Genomic DNA, 23,272 nt, shown 5'->3' on the forward strand with positions numbered 1-23,272 from the left:
TGCCATTTCTCATTTCTAGGGATACCTAGGGACTTTGCAGCTTGCCCAAGGCCACACAGGCTAGCTCTACTTGCAGGAGGCAAGTGGGGAATCAAACTCCCAACCTCTGGCTCTGTGGTCAAGTATCTAAGCCACTGAGCTATCCAGCCAGGTTTTCTTTTTGAAAGAATTATACTGCCAAAGTCTCTTTCTAGTAGAGTGGTGTTCCTGGTAGAATTAACATATATTCTAGAAGACTCTGAATCAATAGTTCAAAGCAATCATCAGTCCAAAATATTTGGCCCAGTCTCATGCTGGTAGGTGAGGACAGGGTTTGCAGTCCAGTATACCAGAAAAGCAGCAGTTTGGGGAAGCCTGTTTTAAAATTTTGAGACAGTTTCTGTTAATACACAGTATACTGTATTCTTGTCCTTCCCTAACAGTTACAGAACTATACAAGTTCTATCAAATAGCAGCCACCAAATGGTCTTTGAAACTCAGCTTCATTGAATTTTAGGTCAAGGCTTGAATATATGGCCATTCATCTTTAAAGAAAGCCAGAAGAACAATGATAAAACATAATCTGGTAAACAAAGATATCACTTTATTACACTTTAACTCATACCACACATTTATAACTCTGTTATTGCCATGGCTGGATGAGTTTGATCTATCACTATTGCCAATGTTTTGATTAGCCATCACAAAACTGAAAAGCACTGATGCCTTTGAAAAGAGAAAAAGAAGAAAGAACAACAGCAGGGGAAGCAGATTAGATCTGATGGTGCAACCATTTATCTGTAGGAAAAACTGTAACTCAAATTGCTAACAATGGCCTAATCTAGAAGTAGGTCATTTTACTGCATCCTTCACTGTACAATTCCAACAGCAGCTGTTAGTAAGAGCTGAAGAATAAACATAGTGAACCAGCAGCTTGGGACGCCTACTGTATACTTGATGCAATCACCAGCTACAAATCAAATTCAAAATGACTCGTGCCATCCAAAAATACAGTACAATGGAATTGCTGGAGATATGTTTATTCAGAAATGCATGTGCAATCTTGCATGCTTTTTTCTTGCTTTTTCTTATATATTTGGGTGCAGTCAGTCTCACTCCCTCACACAATCTCTTATGTGTGTTCCCCTCCCATGGACTGCAGCCCCTGACTGGTATCTATGTGACAGTGGTACAGCAAGACTGGGCAGAAGGGGTCCGTCCAGTAGTCGTTGGACTGCAGCTCAAGATGTAAATCTGTTCATTTCAAAATATTTCAAGAATTGTCTCTCCACTGGAAGAGATTAGGACAGCTTTTATGCATTTTTGGAATTACAGTGCTTTTTGTGGGGAAGAAAACCTTGCTAAGCGTTTTTGTGTCGCTTGCACAAAACCAAAATGTTTCTCCACAAAACCCAAGTGCATGTGTGAGTTTGTTGCTACTGTTGCTGCTAACAGAAAAGTGCTCTAGTGTGATATTTCACAGTTGCTAGCCACTGAGGCTGGAAAAAAAAGCATCATCCTAACATCCTCAATTGCATTTCCCATCAGCCCTAGCCACCACAGCCAATAGTGAGAAATACAAATATAGAAAGTACTTGACAAAGAAGATTTTTCAACTTGCACCAAGTTTTGACATTGTCCCCTGGTAAGAAATACTTTTGGCATCCCTGTAAAGACCAGGAGGTTTTCTGGAGCAAGACTACAGCAAAATGCTGAGCACCATGCTTGTTTGTTTGCTTGCCCTTCCTGATAATTCCTTGCACAAGATCCTGTTTGACAGCCCTGTGCTGCTTATGCCTAATTCTTTGTTATACTTGTCAGTTTCAGCTTCTTACCTGATTGTATACAAGCACTTGAAAGTGACCAGCGTTAAGAGCCTGAAACTGACAGAAGTGACAAAAAGATACAAAATTTTTGGAGAATAATCATTTAGGCAAGAGCACTGCGGGATTGTCAAGTGTAATATAAGTATCTAAAGAAGTATGCAAAGAATTTCAGGAAAAAACATGTAGACATTCTTCTGGCCGAAAACCCTAGAGGAGCAAATTTAGATTATCTAAGTGTAATGGTAACTCTTTAGGAGACCACATGTAACGATTGCTAATTTTATTACTGTTTCCATGTTGGACTTCTATATTGCTCTAGGCAGTCCACCACATCTGCTGCAGACCTCAGTACCTAGAGTTTCATCTAGAACAGCCATTCTCAACCTTTTTTGGGCCACAGCCCTTTTAGCTTCCAGGGTCCCCTGTTAAACAAGGAAAGCCTTTGGCTGAGTTCAAACAATGATACAATATGAACTGACGAATTTGTGGCAGCCTTCAAATTTGCCAAGCCCCCCCCCCAATGGAACCATATGGCTCTCATTGAGAATGGCTGATCTAGAAGTCCAAAATGCTTAGCTTTCATCACAGGAAATACCCATTTTTCATTGTTTTCATATTTCAGCAACACTATAGCCAGGGTTTCTTGCTCCTTTCTCATACCTTGAATCTGCAGTGAATCTTATTGTACAGAGGACAGTATTCTTTTCAAACGGGTCAGACAACAGTCCTCTTTTTAAATGAGTCATCTAGACCAGTGGTTCTTAACCTTTGTTACTCAGATGCTTTTGAACTGCAACTCCCAGAAACCCCAGTCAGGACAGCTGGTGGTGAAGGCTTCTGGGAGTTGCAGTCCAAAACTCCTGAGTAACCCAAGGTTAAGAACCAGTGATCTAGACCTATCCAGTCAATGTCTCATTTAAAGATTAAAAAACCACGAGAAGGGAAACCAGGGACCTCAGATCTGCCGACAGTGAACATCGGAATGGCTATCCTCCCAACTCATGCATTAAAATTCTGTTTGACTTCTATTTTTACAATTTTGCACATATAAATTAGGATACATGGTTGGTTGGTTGGTTGGTTGGTTGGTTGGTTGGTTGGTTGGTTGGTTGGTTGGTTGGTTGGTTGGTTGGTTGGTTGGTTGGTTGGTTGGTTGGTTGCAAATCAAGATTCTTGTTTACAGTCCCTTTTGGTGATACACAAGTGGTTATCTTAGTTCTGCACAATGTTTTTATTCCAGGCCTGTCAATTTCTTTTACATTTGGAAGTCCCTGCTTTAAGACATCAGAGAAGGGGTGAGGAAGTTGTTTTGGACTCTAGTGCCACCAGCTCACTGTCCCCAGCCTGTGATCTCTGTGTAACTTCACCACTCTCAGTAACATCAATATCTGATGGGAAATCACTAATATATTGCTAATATTAATAAGCACTGACTGTTTTCTTTTGGGACAACAGCTGCTCTCTACTGTATAATCTAAATCTCAGAGATTAGAAAAACCATAGGCTTTTTGTCACAGCAGTGGATGCTTGCATCACCTACAGCAGTAAAAACATCTAAAATGGCTCCTGCCACTTCCAGCTTTACAAGAGAACACAAGAAAGAAGGGACATGTCATTTTCTAAAAGCCTATTCTTCTGAGACAGAAAATTCAACACCTGTATTATCAGAAATGTCTGGCACAGTGGTAGTTGTGAGCAGCTGTAACAGTGTCTCTTTTATGTGCAATATCTCAGTGTTCACTGATGGTCAGTGATAGCTGGCTAACGATTTAATTCTTTTCACTCTGCATCCCCAATTAAGTCCATGGATAAAGCAGGAAAGCAAATCCTATTTAGTAGCTAGTATAAAATAAGAGGAACAGGAACAATAATAGTGAAGAGGAGGAGGAGGAAAGGAAAGTTCAAATAGATGTCCTCTTTTTGCTTGACTGTACCATTACATCTTCAGATATAATGTCAGTTTTATCATTTTAAAATATTTTAAATTAATTTTCAGTTAAAAGAAAACAAGTACACAAAACACTACCACTCAACTTAAAAAAATAAATAAAACAATTTTTAACCTTGTGCTAACCCTCCACCCTCACAACTAGTTTTCATTTTTAATTTTTCATTATATTTCATACCAATTCATTTCTGTCCAGAAATATATTGATTCATCTCCAGGCATATAACCTTTCCCTTTCTGAAATGCATATACCAAAAATAAATTCCATATTTCTTTCAAATTGTTAAATGTCAATATTTATTTTCTAATCTTAGTTTCACATGCTAATTTGTCATTAATAGCCATATTCCACATTTCTTTATATTATTTCTCCATATTGAGTTAGTTCTTATTTTTCCAATTCTTTGCAAATATCAGCTGTGCCAGTTACCATAAAAATAATTAATTCCTTTTCTCCTCCCTTTAATTGGTTATTATTAACCATGTTCAACAAAGCAATCATTAGAGACATTTGTACATCAATACCCATAATCTCCTTAAAGATCATTGACCATCCCTTCTTTATTTCACAAGCCTACCACATAAGTAAATACATCCTCTTTTCTTTATTATATCTCCAGCACAAAAAATGATACATTTTATTTAATAACTTCAATTTCATCAGTGTTATGTATCATCTCCACACAACTTTACAACAATTTTCTTTAACCCTTATGGGTTGTGTCCTTCAGATACAATGTCAGCTTTATCATTTTGAGCTGCAGTGTTTTAATCAGTCCATGTGTCTTCAGTATGACATCTAGGGTTGGCAGGTTTCAAGATAATAGCTGAAGTCTCAGGAAATTGCAATGCTTCTCTAGGTCTGCAGGTAAAGAGGCAAATGTCAGGGTCAGCAGTGCTACGGGACAAGATTTTTGTACATGAGGTGGCTTTGAAGCCTGGGAACCCACCTTTACCCATGGCAAGCTGGACCGATGGATCACTGGCAGAACATGAAGATACATGTGTATTGCATGGGCACAGTATTCATGTTTTGGAAAGCAGACACTCTATGTCCACGCACTCTATATGGAGGCAGCTCCAATCTGTGTTACTATATTATCTGCTTTTCTTTCTGATTGGCAGAGAAGCACCATGGGAATGGCAGAAAGATGAGAGTGCTATCCTAGATCCTACCTGTTGGGCACCATTCACTCCCATAATTTGGGTTGGTAGATTCTGACTTATAGGAGTGGAAATACTTAAAATACAAAAGTCCCATCCCTTGTGAACTACATGTAATACTGTCAGAAATTTATTTATCATCAATATAATAAATTAATCATAATAAACCACACATAATAAGAACAACATCAATATTATGTACTGCACAGGATATAAGACCCAGTGGGAATGGCAGCAACTATTGCAGTTGCTAAGATACATTTTTCCACCACCCCCTTCAAATATTTTTGCCTACCTGAGTGCTGTGACATCATAAGGTCTTGCCCTATGGCATCAGAGGACTCACCTCCTGTTCTCCAGTATTTGCCCTGAAATCTCAGAGAACGAGATGCTTCTGAATTAGCAAACCTGCACATTATAATAGGGTGGACATCAGCCCATGGCCCACAGAGGGGGAAATCATCAAAAAAAGAAGATAAAATAAGATGTAGAATTGTGTGAAACTGGCATGTAATTATCTGTATAGCAGCAAATTTAGCAGTAATCACTCCACTATAAGTGAATGTATAATACTGTATATTTCACCACACCAGGGGAAAAACTGTGAATGCTTCACAAAGTGAAATTCTTTAGACATTATACAAAGCACTTTAATAATAATTATAATTAAATTATACATTATCCACTTATATTATTATGAGTCATTAAAAGGTAGCAACTTTTATGTGTATATATTCTGCTCTACAGGTGCTAACTTTGATGGAAGAACTCAAGGTCCACATGTTTCCCTTTTAGATGTACCTTATTTATTTATTTATTTATTTATTTATTTATTTATTTATTTATTTATTTATTTATTTATTTATTTATTATTTATTTATTTATTTATTTATTTATTTATTTATTTATTTATTTATTTATTTATTTATTTATTTATTTATTGCTCTCTGCGTTGGAACTGAATTATGTCGTGTATTTATTCAACATCAAGTTGTTTAACTGTGCATTGTAAAGAAATCTTTAAAGTAATAATACTTGTATGCAAATTAAATTAATAAAAACGGACTTACAAATGCATAAGTTCAGCAATAATTAGCAAATTAATGACCCTGAAAGAAGGCTGTTTCACTTTAATTAAAATCCTTGTCAACAAGTTTATTCAAAAAAAGTGCTAGTCACTGTGCAGCATTAATAGTCACACGTTTCATTGTGCATGAAAATAACAACTTCAACTTTTACTTTAATAATTAATGATGCACATTAATCAGCAAATTGTGGAGAGGGCACAATATAAATTCCCTGTTGCCAAGGAAAAGGAAAGCTACACCATCATCATAAATTAAATTAGCTCTGTAGAGTTCTGGTAGATGTCTCCCTGAGCTTTTTATTAGCGTGTCTTCTGGCAGTCCTTCCCATAGAGGACTCTCATCTATACAGCAGGGCATATGGCACTTATTCTTACTTCCACAAACCCTATTTCCTGGTAAGATAAATAGTTTTGTGGAATTATCAACAAAACAGTGGCTGAAATCTTGTTGACATTCATATAAGGTTTGTATAACTTGCCATGGCTAATTGTTGAGATGCTGGGGGGCATCTCAGCTGTGCAGTTGGCCATGGCTAGATGTACGACAAAGACATGCCCCTGGCAATCTATCAGTTAGCTGCAATTAACTCCCTCACACAAACTCCAATAATATGCTAGCAGGAATCATTCCATTTCAGGAGACATGGTACATGTTCTCTTTGTTGGAAATGCTGCCACAAAGACCATTCTGGCTCTGGAAAAAGCTCTCTACGAAAGGACCCTATGGGCTCTGGATCTCCATTCCAAGGGAGGCTACACTGTCTGCTCCCCTGTTGTCCTTCTGTCAGCAGGCAACATTTTTTCTATCCAGGCAAGCTTCGGGCAATAGACTAGATGTTTAAAGAAAAGACTTTTAAACATGTTTGTGTTGTGCTTTCTTCCTTTCTGGACAAAATAAGTCTTGTGATACTTTAATGCTAACACATTTTATTTGAGATAAGCTTTCATCGCTTCCTCAGAACCATGGGGGTGTTACCTCTGTCGGCAGACATTTATGTGCAAGTTGGGAAGGACACAGGTGTGAAATGTAGTAGCAAAAGATGGCAGCATGGTGATGTTCGCAATCATTTTGTTATTTATGAACAAACCAGATAACAGTTGAGATCTTGACTACAAAGATATTATCACTTTTAGGTATCTAGCTGCAATGTTTGAAACAGCGCTGCAAATGGAACACTGGAGAGATGGAACTTGATTCTAATGGAATCAGTGTCACTATGAATAGATTTGTTAAGAAATACATGACACATTCTTTAGGATGTGTTTTCCTTTTATTAATCATATAAATAGCAACTACACTTTATATTCTTCATGCCATTTTGTGAAATTATGTATATGACCAAAAAGGTTGCTTTAATGATTTTCTTTCGCAACCAGAGATTATTTCTTTTAATATTCTCTATCAATTACTTAAATATCATTTATAAGATAGGATATAACTGTAATTAATCATCATCATTGTCACCATACAAATTTTGTGAATTTTTTGAGTGAATTGTCTGATTTCATTCATTGTAACGACTTGTTTTTAATCTTTGCTGAGTTGTTTCTTAAAACACAAATAAAATTTCTTTCCAAAAAAATCTTGATAGTAATTGAGAGTTGCTGAATAGTCATGGACAGTCTGACAAATATGAAAGTGTTTTGCATCAATTGTGGTTTAATATTTTAATTAATTTAATTGTGTTTTTACATGATAGCCTTCTGTATTTTTGTAATTTTTAAAAAATCTATTTTTATTTACATGTCTTTTAATCTTGATGTCATCTGTCTTGGCTTGCCATTTTGGGAGAAAGATAGGATATAGAACAAATGGATGAATTAAGGAATGGATCGATGGAGAGGAATGTGCACCAGCTTTGGAGAAAAGAATCTAATTAAGGCAGAGCAGGTATATTTGTGTGTTTGAGAGACAAGAAGAGGGCAGTTTAATACCTTCTCCCCAAATCACTCTCAGATCAGAGGCACCTCTACAAATCATTGAACTTCGGTTCAGTATTATTGGGGTTAGATATGCTCAAATTTAAAATAAAATAATTGGTGCCAATGAAGATGCCAAAATAGAATGAGATTAACAGCTAAACCCACAATGAAAGTGAAAATGTACTGTGGAAACTCCAGTTATGAAGCCTCAGAGGAGGGTTTAGACTGACCTCACCAGACCCTATATATTCCTGTTCACCTTAGCAAACTGCCATTTCACATCTAGACATGGGAAGGAGAGAGTGCTACTTCACTTACTAGACCAGTTGCATTCTAGAATCTTCTTCTTCTTTCTTTCAGGTAAACTAGCTGGAATCTTCTTTACATTGAGTAGGTGTATGAATTTGAGATAGGTCAAAATAGAATTAAGTATCATTTTTGTTCCCTTTGACAGTGTTTCACACTCTTCCTCTTCTTCACCTCCTGCTGGCTGATGCAGAATGAATCAAGGTGGGAGCTGAGCAAAGAGCAGAGTACATGGACCCCAGGGGGAGCGAGGGAGAGAAGGAGGAAAGAAAGAGGGAATTACTCAATGAAGGTCGACCATATTCCCAAAGATTAGCCATCTCATCCCTGTTAGAAAGACAGCCACTGGCTTGGCTTCCTGAGTTTCTCTCTAGTGGAAGTTTCCAAAGGCCTTTAGTAAATGGGCAGCCCAGGATCTAACTTAATACTTGCCTGCTATCTGCTTATGTTGGCTTCTCACTGCGTTATAGTGTACAGCCTTCCCCACCCTGTGTGACTAAAACTGAAGGAGCTGAAAGCCAACACATTAAGTGGCCAACAGGTTTAGGAAAATTGTCCCAATGTATTCTTCTGTGCAAGTAACTCAAACCAAAGCTGAAAAAGAAAAAGAAATCCACCTATCTTGGAATGGCATAGCCTTCCTTTTTGGGTGTGTGTTTGTGAGTGTGTGTGTGCATGTGCGTGCGTGCATGCTTGTCTGGCTGCTCACATGCATTGACAAAACAGAAAGGATAAATTTATGACCTCGATACATTCAGGAGTGCTTTACACATCTGATTCACAGTGACAGATGAATAGCAAATAATGTTGAAGGAGAGAGGGATTTCTTTTCCAGCATTTGGAATGGCTAGATTTTAGAACACTCACAACAAACTCAGGTTATTGTCATGTTAGGTGGTTCCTTCTGGGGGAGCTCATGGGCCAAGGAGGGAAATTACCTCTCCCCACACCATGGGAGTGAGGGGCCCCATTGGCTCATGCTATGGTATGCTGGTAGTTCCTATAGTCTTCTGTTTAAAAGAAAAAGAAAACCGCAGTTTTAGCTGACAGTTAAAATTGATATTAAACTGTCTAATCTTGGATAGTAGTATTTTGGCTCATCTATAACAGGGTGTCTCACCAAGGGTGTTGACGATTTTCCATTTCTCTTGTAATGTGCTGCTGGCTGGAAAAAGACAGTAACTCATCTCTTCTCAATGGTGTACCCCTGCCCGGAATGTCTGGCATCTATTCAGAGACATAACAAGAGCTGGAATGTTGAAACCAATACTCTCATAAAGGAGTTGTCTGCTCTTCCTTACTCCCATAGGTCGAGTAAATGAAATTTTCAACCTAGGTGTGTGGATGACATCCTTGAACTTTGGTATGTCCAATGCCTGGCTTTTTTTCACCTCATTTCGAAGCACTCACACATCAGCCTCATGTTATGTGGATGAAAAGGAGGGGCACAAGGCTGTTGAAGAGAATGACAATTCCTCCAAAGAGCATGAAGAGTTACTGTTTTCAAGGCATGCCTTACATGTTTTGTGTTCATCTTAAGGGTTTGGAAAGCTTGCTTTTGCTTTAAACATTTTTATGACTGTTTGTTGGAGTGCTTTGGGTTTTTGTTCTGTCGCCCCATGCATCTGGAAGATGCCAGATTGGAAAAAGCTGCTGCATGATATACTAAGGACAGGCTCATTTTTCTGTATGTTAGACTTCCCCTGTGTAGCCAAAAACAGCACCATCTGTAAAAGAGGAGGTAGGATTTACAGGTTTTCATTACAGGTAAAAGCAAAAAAGAAAATAAAAAGAACAAATAAAAAGAAAAAAACATAGTGGCAACTTAAAGATCTTGTACAGGTTTCCAGGAACTCCTAGATTTGTAGAAACACAGAGAAACTTAGGAGGAAAAAAAACTCACACTAAAGTGGTTCAGTCACCACCGAAAGTTAAGCTTCTGTGGAAGGCTGGAAGGAAAATGGAGAGATAAGGTGTCAAAGAAAGTATCCAGGGAAGAATCACGGTTTGCTTGATGGGTATACATTCCATGCTAAAACATTTCATTGTAGTCCTCTTTCAATGTCCGTGTCATCTTCCCTGCCTTAATACTCTTAATACCCTTAATACTCTGCCATCTTGGTCTAGGATGTGACTTTCCTATCTGTTTCTGTTCCTTTTGAATGATTTCTGAATTCCGGAGGAGTGTTTTGTAGTGGGTTTTTTGTTTTGTTTTTTTGTTTGGTGGTTTTTTGTTTTTTGTTTTTTGTTTTGGAGAAGTGAAAAACTTTTTAAAAAGTGGTTCACTAGCCAAGATCCAACTTCCATATCTAATGGTGTGTTTCAATAACCAACACAAGCCGAATCTGGGCAATTGTGAAACGTTGAAATAATTATGCACGGTTGGAACGGTCCCCTGCATAATTTAAATGAACATCATTTTGTTCATGCATAATTTTTGGTTAATGCCACTGTACTGCTCAGTATATCATTTGGGGCTTGGCTCTTGCTAGGCGGCTCTCCCTTCTCTCGCTACCTGCCACCACTCAAGCTATGAGAGGTCAAAGCTTGAGAACACCTGACAGTAGGATATAAAAATGTATTCATTTCTTTGTATCAAGACTTTGACATGTGGGGTGGGGGAGGGGGCTCCTGAAAAATCGTTAAAAGCCTTTATACAAGTGATTGTAAAATGCAAATGGGACATTAAATGCAAAAAGCAATTTATAATTAATATGAAATGGATGCATCACATCCCATAAGTCAGTGATCAAATGATTTGCTAAATGAGCACTTACTGAATTGATGTTTGATACTCATCTAAGAGACTAACCAACTTTTGTAATGTCACTAAATGAGCAAAATTGCATAATCACATCCTTATTAATATGTTAGCCTTGTAAGGAATATTTCTATATTGGAGACATCTGACAAGATAGCAGAGGCAAGTTAATTAGATTTCAAGTGAACTGCTAACCATGTTAATTTATATTTTAGAAGAAAGGTAATTAAAATCCAATATCCTATAGCTGAGTACAGTATCATTTTATATTCTATACAAACTTTGCCTTACAAGTAAATTAAAAATTGCAAGTATAAATGGATCAGTATTAAAGCACAACTATCCCTTTATTATCCATCTAGTGACTATTATTATGGAAAATGGCTTATCTTTTATATATTTATTATACTTCATCAAAGACTGTTTAAGCAATCATTGGTATAATAAGTGATATTATATTCAAATTTAAATGCAGATGTGACAAAATAAATACCTATTCTAGGCACAGCTTCTCTACCCTTTTTTTCAGTACTAAAAGCACACAAGGCAAAGAATTTAAGAATACCAATTGCTTTCAAATATTGAATTAAAATCAACATATTACCCACTATGTGTGAGCTTGCAGTTCTATGATAAAGGCTTTCACTTACCCCTAAATGCACATTAAGTTCACATACAGTTCCATTTCAGGCTGTTTAAACTTCAAATGGCACTTCTGGGCAGTTTGTTAAGCTCTATATTCTCCACCTCTTCTCCATTCACATGCATGTTTAGAGTAACTGAGAGGAGGGGGAAGAGCGGATTAAAGTGCTCTCTGGGAATACCAATAAGTGCCACTGACATAAACCACTAATGGCACTTAATCAGCTAACAGCTTATTTTGAGCTGATAACTTTCTCCTTAAAAACTGTAATGACTTGGGCCCAGCTGCTGACCTGCTATAGTCTTAATGCTACAATTTCTAGATACTGCCCAGTTTAATTAATAATAACATGCTACCTTGTCAATGCTGATTTACTGTATGGCAACCCTTGCTAGGATTTTCTGAGTATAGAAATGTTTTACCAGTCCCTCCTTCTATGGGTGTTCCAGGACTCTGCAGCTTGCCCAAGGCTACACAGGCTTCTTCTCCTAAGATGTCCAGTGGGGAATTAAACTCTTAACCTGCTAAATGTGTCATGTCTACCTCTAGGGTTTGTGGAGCATCTCAGGCATAATTTCAAACATGTTGTTTCCTGATTCACATGGGAGCAAAAGCTGCCAAGATATGATTCTGGAATGATGCATGAGCAGCAGTGGAGTGGGGAGATTTCTGAACCGCTAGCTCCACGGTGTCAGACTCAGCTGTGATCTGTCACTCAGAAACAAGGTGTTGTACTATAAGTGGCAACAGGGTGAAAATACTCTAAAAGTGCTATTGCAAGCCAATTATGCATTCTCAAAGACATGAGGTAATTCTTCCTTTCGGACATCAAATCAGTTCACTCATGGTTGAGGCCTTTGGTATTTGGAGGGGAAAGCATCTCTGTTGTCATCACATAACTTTCTTATTGCATTACCCATGTTATTGCTCAGCAGTGCTTATAGCTAGTCTGTGTATCTGTGTGAGAGAGATGTGCATGCACACCCACACATATTTTCTTTGAAAAGCAGTTGTTCTGGTTCTTATATCTCTCTGACATCACATTGTTTCAAATGAAGAAGGATAAATCACGGTGTTTCCACAGAAACCTCTGCAGCAAGGGAATGTGGCAAATTTAGGCCTTAAACTTACAAGGCATTGGTGCTTGATCACCTGTGTAAGGAAGAGATCTTCTCTTACCTGTTGCAGCTCCCTGTGCACCACCCCTAAAATGGCTCCCAACCTTCTAAAGCAGGAATTTGGGGAGCCAGAGCTTCAAGGGAGGTTGCAGTTAGGAGGGGAGTTTACCCCTGCCAGTTCTGCCCATGAAAGAAGATTCATTACTGCCATGGGCGGGTAACTTTCTGACTCCAGGACTCTCTAGAGGCCACCTAGAGCAGCAAGGAAAGGAAAGAGGCTTTAAAGAATTGTAATTCACTTCTTTCTTTCTTTCTTTCTTTCTTTCTTTCTTTCTTTCTTTCTTTCTTTCTTTCTTTCTTTCTTTCTTTCTTTCTTTCTTTCTTTCTTTCTTTCTTTCTTTCTCTTTCTTTCTTTCTTTCTTTCTTTCTTTCTCTCTTTCTTTCTTTCTTTCTCTCTTTCTTTCTTTCTTTCTGCTGAAGAGGGAAGACTCTGAGATTGTTATGATATTGTTTATTCCTCAGCCCTGATTTTTAAAAAGGCTAAATAATTCCTTAACACCCTTAATTAATTTTCTCTCTCCCATGTTTCTCACAAAAAGAAAGAAAAAGAAAATTCGACTGTGCAGGTTTTTTTTTAGTAACGTTAGTCTTCCTGTGGAGCATGAGAACTCCAAACACAAGAACTAGGAAAAAAGTTCATCATTAAATACATTTTCCATCTTGCTCAGTTATTGCTTTTCCTCACCATGAAATTGGCTTTGGAAAATCCTTTGTTGGTTCTTTTGGGGACCCATTTTGTAATATGCAAAAGAAGAGGAAACAGAGAGCAGCTGCTTTATAATGTAGTGTGTTTTAAAATGTTACTGCTTTCAAACACTACCAGCTAGTTCCATCGTTCATGCACTTCTTAAATTTGAATAAATAAGTCTTGTCTGGTTATTTTGGTGAAACTGTGCTTAAATACTTTGCGTTAAATCCACATCAGAGCTAGTATGACTACTCATTCAAGACAAAATGACATGTGATGTTCACCCCAACTGTTTAGAAAATGCAGCCGCCAATGATGCTAACTAAATCAGATCAGCCAATCTTTGTTCAGCCTTTGTTTCCATCTTCCCCCTAGAGCTATTTTCTCCAGTTTTTGGCTCAAATTCACAGGTACCCAGCTGTTTTCCTCCTGCAAGGAAAAAAAGGCACACAATGCAGAAATATTGCACATGCAGTCACTAAAAATGACTATTGGCTGATCTTCACAGATCACAATACAACCCATATTTCAGTTGTGCTATAATCAGAAAGAAGGAAGCCAGTGACACGTAGAACAAATACGAAAGTGAGATGCAGGCCAGATTCTGTCTCCCCAAATTCTTTAAGCAGGCATGGCCAGTCCAAGGATTCTGGGAGTTGCAGTCTATAAAAGCAGCATTTCCAGTCTTTGACCTGCAGATCAAATCATACTTATTTCCAGTAGGAATTTCAAGGGAAACCTCAGATTCAGCCCCACAGATCCCCAGTTCAATAATCCAGTCTTTAGGTGGAGAAAAAGGTTTTTTTTAATTAAAGAAAAGTAAAAAGAGGAAGAGATCGTTCAAAAAGCATTCTAAACTAGGGCCAAACCCAGGTCAGACAAATCTGAGGGGAAAAACAGGATGTCACACATGAAAATAATAAGTAAAACTGTCTACCTAAGACTTACTATCAGCAAAGAGAACAGCATAGTTTCAATATATACAAAAATTATAACACTACTGGAGGAGTATAGCATTGTCCTAAGAACAAGCTAAGCCAACTAAAGTAACTTCTTGAGCCCCTTTATATTCTAAAATTCCATTGCCACATCATTACATGCCAACAACAACTCAGGCTTCATAGAAACATTAGGAACAACACCTTATCATCCCTCTTGATATGGAGCTGAAATCATTTATTTTAATGAGAGCTGCACCAACCTAGGTGGATAAGTTGATCTTGGAAGCTTCTTCTCATGAGATAAGAACCAGGTGTTTTCATCCTTGTTGCTGGACAAAAACCTGGCTCTTAGATCTAGAAATTATTTCCCCCTCCACACAGGCCTATTTCTAAGATGGACTCTCAGTCATCCCATTCCTGTTTCTTCGTTTCTTTGCATCTACATCTCATGATCAAGGGAGTATGCGTTTAGAAAACATTCCTTACAAATAGGCTGAAACTAAACCTGGTGACAGTGAGAAAACCTCAAAATTGATGCAAAGCACAGCACTCAGGAAATTAAATACGTTAGCTCACACAGACAGAGTGTAGTTAAGCTATACAGTTATAGTGTTTTGGTACTACTTTAACTGCATCCTATGGTATTCTGTAATATGTAGTTTAACAGCATGATGCCCCTTGCTAAGTAGCTCTAGTATAATGGTTCCCAACCTCGAGTAACTCAGGTGTTCTTGGACTGCAAATCCCAGAAGCCTTCACCATCAGCTCTCCTCGCCCTGGTTTCTGGGAGCTGCAGTTCAAAAACACCTGGGTTAAACAAAGGTTTGGAATCACTGCTCTAGTGCATTCTCCTGAGTTGCAGTAAATGATTGTAAACACCTCAGCAAAACTACAAACCCTAGCTTTCTATATGATGAAGTTATAACAGTTAAAGTGGCATCAAACTCCTGTACTTCTGTACTACTGTGATGGAGACACATTCAGAAAGACTAATAGAATGGCTGATAGGTAGTGACCATTAATGTGTCACATCACATACGTGTATTTTATTTTTTTGGCGGGGGGGGGGAGAAATTAGCAAAATGTACTCTCAAAGGCTTTTGTGGCCGGGATCCAATGGTTGCTGTAGGTTTTTCGGGCTGTTTGGCACTGTTCCTAAGGTTTTTCTTCCTAACATTTTGCCAGTCTCTGTGACTGACATCTTCAGAGGACAGGAGTTAGAACTCTGTAGTTCTAACTCCTGTCCTCTGAAAATGCCAGCCACAGAGACTGGTGAAACATTAGGGAGAAAGACCTTTGGAACACTGCCAAACAGCCTGAAAAACCTACAACAACCGTCAAATTGGCAAAACATTTAAAAACCACACAAATGTGCTTTTTCAAGAAAATGAGTGTGTGGGAAAATGTGTACTATATATGAAGGCATTAAGCATGGGGGAAATATGCATTTCTTGGGTGGGGGGAGCCATCTTAGCCTGTTGAAGCAGAAACAATGAAGAATCTTCAGGCACCATCAACACATTTCATGTGCCATAAGCATTCATTTTTTAAAAAAACAAACTGGCAGAGAGGGCAGAAGTAGCAAAGAGATTCAAAGATCGACTTAGGTATACCACCTGGCCAGCCCTGACCTGACACCTCACCCAAGCTAATCTGCTGCTCTCAATTGCTGTGGTGAATCTTGAGCCACTGACAGCACTGAGGTAATTCTGAACTGGATGGGTACCATCTTTTCCTCTGCTTCATTGAGCAAAATGTGTGGGTCAGTCTGATGGCTATCGGCAAAGGTGGGATCAGTTCCAACACCAGCCAGGCTGGCTGCAAACCTCAGAAGCAACTTGTCCCATCTCTGGTGACTTCTGACTGAGTGTCACTTGGCAAACCATTGCATCATATCTGCTGGCCAGGCTAGAACTTTGCAAAGAAATATTTCTCAACCACTTCTCCCAGAATCTCTTGTCATAGTCAAAAAAGTAATTTCTCCAAGCTCTAGCAAGCAGGTTTGCAAGGCAGGCAGGCTCTGAAGTAGCAGGCTCACCCCATTTGGGGTTAGGTTGGAAGCTGGAAACCACTGAGGGCCTTGAAATCTAATCTGCGAAAACTGTGTGACTCTTCCTAGCCCATGTAGTTGTGATATGCCTTCATCTCACCCAGATAGTTGCTGCCATCCTGTGCAGAGCACACCCCCATGATACATGCTCACTACTGATTATCCAGGCCACTGCACAAAAAAGCGGGCAACTATTTTGTTTAAAAGGAACCAAGACACTGGTTGTAACGAGAGCATTGTCTCTTTCTCACTGTTCTTCGCCCACATGGCCACCTGCTTACTGACACCTGCATGCCTTTCAGCAGAGATGTCGGGATAGCATTTGACAGCCAAAGAAAGTTGTCCAACTTCAGTGTGCAAGACACAAGCAAAATAAATGGGTATTTAAATGTTTGACTTCTCTTTTTTCATTTCGTTTTATTTATTTAATTATTTCTAATCTGCCCATTCTCAGCAGATCTAATGGTAGAGCACAATGTACTCTATACACTCACCTTAAAACAATCCGAAACAGTGAAAATATTTTGAAATAGTGTGCGATCCAACCCAAAGCAAAAAATGGATAGGTTAGAATTTGAACTAGGAGAGATGAAATTAAAGAGTGTAGAAATTGGAAGGGCCAAGTTAACACCTGTCTTTGACTGTACCAGCTTGCTTAGTATTGCTATGCTTATAAACCACTTGCCTTCAACCATTTGTTAGACATCTTAAATCCTCTGAAATACTGTTGTTATTTAAGAAAAAATGTTTGTCAGACTTTAAAACTGAAAACAAATCCCCGAAGGTGTTTTTTCCAGAGTCAACATTGCTGTGGGATAGCTCAGTGGTTGTGTTATCTGGCTGCCTCCTTGACAGGGGTTAGATTCGATGAACCATAGAGACCCTTCCAGTTCTGCAGTTCTAAGATGATGATGACAACTTAGCCTATCTTTCCTTGAGATCATGAATAGGATGGCTTCTAATTTTTTTCTGTTTAAAATGTTTATTTGTTTTATAATAGGGAAATGACATAAACTGCTATCACAAATCCCTCATAGCTCTCTTGAGTCACACATGCAGACATATGAAAAGGAGAAATTGAATGCAGAAGAAACAAAATATTATGGGGGGATGGATAACAGAAGAGGAGGGAGCAAATCGAGAAGGTGAAGTCTCAATAACAACTTTTATATTCTCTCACACATCAAAATTAACTAGGAAACCATTCCAAATATGTGGACCAAAAACTCAGGTATTTTCTGCTTGCCTCTTGCCTGTTAAATGTCATGTTCTCATCTATGGCCAAATCCTCTGTCCATTGTTCTAAAAGTGGCAGGTGGAGGACTTCCAGATGTGACAGACAATAAGCTTGGCCATCCAGGGTGCCCATGGACTGCAGTGTCTGCATCCCTTTCTAGGATTTTGTTTTATAGACAAATATTCCAACAGTAAATCATAGAGGGACGTGGTGGCGCTGTGGGCTAAACCGCAGAAGCCTGTGCTGCAGGATCAGAAGACCAAGCAGTCGTAAGATCGAATCCACGTGACGGAGTGAGCGCCTGTCGCTTGTCCCAGCTCCCACCAACCTAGCGGTTCGAAAGCATGCAAATGCGAGTAGATTAATAGGGACCACCTCGATGGGAAGGTAACAGCGTTCTGTGTCTAAGTCGCACTGGCCATGTGACCACGGAAGATTGTCTTCAGGCAAAAACGCTGGCTCTATGGCTTGGAAACGGGGATGAGCACCGCCAACTGGAGTTGAACACGACTGGACAAAAATTGTCAAGGGGAACCTTTACCTTTACCTTAAATCGTGAGCAGAATGGAATTTATCATGTGGTGGTACATCCATGCGTGCCTTATGTGCCATCAGGTCACACCTGACTTACAGCAACCCTAATAGTTTTTTCAATATGAGTGAGATACATAAGGAGTGGTTTTACCAAAGCCTCCCCCCCTGCAAAAGAGTTCCCATGGTCAAGTGGTGATTCAAACCCAGGTCTCCTGATCTGTACCCACCACATCACATTGACTACTAAGTGATCCACTGGTGTTATTTACCCAGGATATCCATGATTCCCAGTGTGGTGCAGTGGATAAAGTGATGGACTAGGACTCTGGAGATCAGAGTTTGAATCCTTGCTCAGCCATGGAAACTCACTCAGGGAGTGGAACTAGTAAAACAACTCCTTAAATATCCAACTCACCTTGAAAGCCCTCTTAAAGCCACTGTCATACATTTCTGACTAGACAGCATGTAACAACAGCAACAATACCAGCCAGAATGCTAGAAATTTTACGTCATTCACCTTAAACACTTTAAGATGGAGGACCTAAAGTTTCTGACTTTCAATTTCTCAATGAGTTTGTGTACTACACTGGATAAAATCCAATCACCTGGTCATCCCATTTTCTGTTCCTTTGTCTACTGCTTTCATCCCTTCACCATGCCCTGGAACAACATACAGATTGCAAGGACTTGTCTGAGCATTTTTATATACTTCTGCACATGCATGCCTCTTGGGTTGGCCTTTAAACACTTCACCTCAATATGGAATGAGGTGATAGATAAGCATTGTTTATTATTATGCTCCAGAATGTTGCTCCAGAATGTTCATCTGGTAGTATCTGTCTAGTATGCGTACAAGATGATTTTCTATTGGATTAACTGCAGGAAAGTAATATATTTGTTTTTAATAATTACAATTAAGCAAGGAATAGTCTGGAGAGCTGCAATGACTTCCGACAAAGCTAACACTTTATCAGTAGGATGTAGCTGCAATTCACGATTGGTGCTGGCCCATCTTTCCTCTTTTAACAAAACTTAGATATGAGGTTCCAATCTTATGCATACCTACTTTGCAAAAAAAAGGTGCACAATTTGGACCACAGACCTACTTCTAAGCAAACACTTACAGAATTCTGGTGTATGACTGGCTTACTTCTCTCCCACTTTCTAAATTTGTTTTCTCTTCTGCTTTTTTTTCCTCCCAGGTTTTCTGTATAATGTTATTGGCAATTAAAGTAAATGGTCCAAGCACTGAAATGATTACACAATGCAGGAGCTTTGCCAGCCAAGAAACATTTTGCACCACAGCTTAGCTCTTTTCCAAAGTTAATCATCCTGCCTAGGAGCTCAGTTACATTGATAACTGTGCATTGTTCTGTGCTAGCAAGCTGAGCTCTTGTTCAGCATGTCCTGTTAAGCCTTTGAGCAACTGAGGTTCTAAATCTTGTGAATTCAAAGTTAAATTACAAGATCTCCACATTATAAAGCCATATTTGAATGCAAGGCAAAAGTCACAGTTAAATATCAGTGTGTTTAGAACTGCTAAGGTTAATTGAGGTAAAACAGAAGTGTTCAGTTTTGTTACATATAAGAAAATGTTTGCTACAGACAGAATTTGCAAAAGGAACTTGAAATTTACCAAAACAGCAAAAGGGAAACCTACATCTCTTGTCCAACCCTGACAGAATACTTCTCAATATTTTTCTGCATATAGCTAGGGATTTAAAGCTTAGCTTGTCTCATTCTCACATATGAAAATAGGAAACCATTATGATTTTCTTCACACCTGCCAGGATGTGAGATATTTTCCCTCAGAGAGGGGTGTGGTATGGGCATGAGCATTTCAAAGGAAAGGGATGTTACTTTTGGACAGGGAAACCTTACACAAAATAGAGAGATGCTAAAGAAAAAAGAGTTCCTTATCTTCTTCTCATGCTGAAGGCAAGTAACCTTGTGAGACTTGAAAATGACTCACCCAGGGATGTTGTTACCTCACAACAGTCTAAATTGACAAGACAGAAGAAATTGGTGAGTATTTTACACATTCCTACTTGGAATTATGATTTTGCCTGGTATCAACAAGGCTCCAATGACAGTGTATTATATAGAACAGTGTGATTTAGAAATTGCAGATATGTACCTTGGGAAATGAAGAGAAAACTACAAACCGTATAGTAGAAGCCATTTAGGAACCCCTTAAAATTCTATATTCTTTCAACCATGTGTACACTATGTGTCAGAAAATGTTCTTCACAGCAGCCACTGTTGAAAACTGTTGTTCTAGAGCATCTGCTGAGTATTAAGACACTGCAGTGTCTCTAGAAGTGCAGGAGGAATGAAAAAAGTCACACTGCCAACCAATGTTTGTGAGCATTATTTGAGCCCTGATATGATCATCCACTGTCTGCAATGCTCAGGTCTCTGGTGGCATGGCTTGTCTTTGCCTCCCTCCCCAGAGGATCACAACACTCTAAGTCTCTCAAGAATATCCCAGGAGGAGAGAGGGGAACAATGGGCTATTTAAGGGCCCTTCCCCCCCTCTCCTCCCTCTTCCTTAGCTGGCAACAGACACGGACAGAGTCTTTCCACTTGGCTAATTCATCTGTGTAGTGCCCGGCAAGGTCTGAACAACTCGGAATTCGGAATGGGGGTAGCATCGGCTCCCCCCCCCATGGTTTGGTTATTTTCGTTGGCCTTAATTATTTAAGCAAATGATTTAATTTAGTGATTGTTGTTTATTTCTTTGCTGGTGTTTGTGAAGTGGGGAGGGTGTAACCACTATGTACCCCATGGCCTGGTACGAGCGCACAGTTTGGCAAATGTGCTGCACCATATCTGCCAATTACCTTTCTGGTACCACTCACCCCAACAGCTGGTGTGTGGGTCTGGACGCATCCTTGTGTTCCTGCCACGGGTTACAACACTGTGCCATTACAGGCCTTACCATTTGGCGATCATGCAATGCCCCTTGGGGACCACCTTACCCTGGCAACAAAAGAAAAGATATAGAAAGAAAAATATGTGGAGTTGTTTGAACTGCTAAATAGAAATGTTGAAAAGAAAGAATTGGACAAAGAGGACGATAAAGATAAGGAGGGATGCAGGAGGAATAAGCCAGGTAGGACATGGGCCAACTGGTTGCTGGGGTTCCTAATCTATGCGGGAGTGGTCATGAAAGCCCAACCTTGGTGGGCTCAGTCTCTCTTTCAGTATTTAGACTTTATTTATCAGGTCTACATAGATTTTGCAAGCCAGGCATGGCTTAACTATGATGAATCATTCTGTATGCAGAGTGCTATTCACCCAAACCTTTGATGGGATGAGCCACTGCCAGGTCTCTGGCTATAGTCCATGACACCTGCCAGGCCCAACTTGGGCGACAGATTTGATAGCGGGCACTTTATTAGGAAAACAGCTTTGAATCAGAATCCCTGTCTAGGAGCAGGGCAGGTGGTTCAACCCTGCCTGCTCTGCTGGGACTACAATGCCAAGGGTGTCTGTAATAGGAAACCATGCCACTTTAGGCATGAATGCACAACAGGTGGAGGTCAACATCCCAGTTCTTCATGCTTCAGGGCAGGGTCTCAACATCAGAATAAAGGCCCAGCCAGTGGTAAAAACCCAGTAGCAGGGGCAGTAACCCTGGAAAAGGGTCCCAGCCCAATTAAAGTGTCAGTTTTGGAAGCATGGCTCACAGAGTATCCATGCAGAGAAGATGCTAGCTATCTTTCAGAGGGATATAGATATGGTTTTAGGATACCAGCGGCTGGCGAACACAAAGCATTATTTGTGCAAAACCTGAGATCCATTTGGGGAATGGAAGGTGTTGTCAAGGAGAAGATTGACAGAGATGTGAGGGAAGGCAGAGAGCTGGGGCCATTTGCAATGCCTCCTTTAGAAACCTTAAAGGTCTCCCCTTTGAGGATAATTCCAAAGAAGGCCCAGGGGAAATTTAGGTTGATACACCACTTGTCCTATCCTGAGGGAGCTTTGGTCAACGATGCCATCCCTCAGGTACTTTCTACCTTGCGCTATACCTCCTTTGATGAAGCGGTGTGCATGGTGCAAATGTGTGGTGTGGGGCCAGAACTGGTCAAATGTGATATAAAATCAGCTTTCCAAATTTTACCAGTGCATCCGCTCAATTTTGACTTGTTAGGATTTTCCTTTCAGTATATTTTCTATATACATAGAGTTCTGCCAATGGACTGCTCGGTTTCATGTGCAGCATTTGAGTGTTTCAGTTCGTTTGTGGAATGGCAACTCAGGAAGAGGGTGGGCTGCAGCAATACGGCCCATTATTTAGATGATTATCTTTTTTGTAGTGAAAGGAATTCAGGAAGGTGTAGATTCATTCTCGATACTTTTCAGTCAATGGCTGAAGGCTTAGGGCTACCCCTGGCTGAGGAGAAGACTGAGGGGCCAGCCACATCCCTGGTGTTTTTAGATATTGAACTGGATACATCCAAACTGCCGTCCAGTAAGTTAGATGACCTTAAGAGTCACATAGCCACACTGTTACGGCAGACAAAAGTTTCCCTGAAGGAGCTTCAAGAGATTGTCAGCCATCTTAATTTTGCCTGTAGGGTAGTTGCACCTCGGTATGCCTTCTTACAACAGCTTTGTGATGCAATGAAAGGCCTTCATCATGCTTTACACAGGACTAGGATTATATGGGGTATGAGAGAGGATTTATGAGTCTGGAACCATTTTTAGCTGAGTTTAATGAAATATCTTTCTGGATGAGTGAGATAGGACTTAAGGTGGACTTTCAGGTCGATTCAGATGCCGTAGGTTCATCAAGATTTGGGATTTATTGCAAGGGTAGATGGTGCACCAGAAAATGGCCAGACGAGTGGCATCAGGCTGGCATCACTAGAGATTTAACGTTCTTGGAATTCTTTCCTATAGTTGGTGCATTATAGCTCTGGGCAGGTGAATGGGTGAATTCAGTCGTACAGTTCTGGTGCGACAATCAGGCTGTTATTTATATCATAAACAACCTCACGT

General features: G+C 39.6%; 1 long non-coding RNA gene across 1 annotated transcript; it reads right to left on the reverse strand.

The window, feature by feature from the left end:
* Window positions 1-3,065: 3,065 nt before the first annotated feature.
* On the reverse strand, window positions 3,066-11,810 carry LOC140707999 (uncharacterized). The gene is made up of 2 exons (XR_013537239.1): window positions 11,645-11,810; window positions 3,066-9,460 (listed from the first exon to the last, which is right to left on the reverse strand). It is a non-coding gene; the product is annotated as an uncharacterized LOC140707999 (long non-coding RNA).
* Window positions 11,811-23,272: the final 11,462 nt, after the last annotated feature.

Source organism: Pogona vitticeps, chromosome 6 (genome assembly GCF_051106095.1).
Source record: "Pogona vitticeps strain Pit_001003342236 chromosome 6, PviZW2.1, whole genome shotgun sequence".
Taxonomy (NCBI): Eukaryota; Metazoa; Chordata; class Lepidosauria; order Squamata; family Agamidae; genus Pogona; species Pogona vitticeps.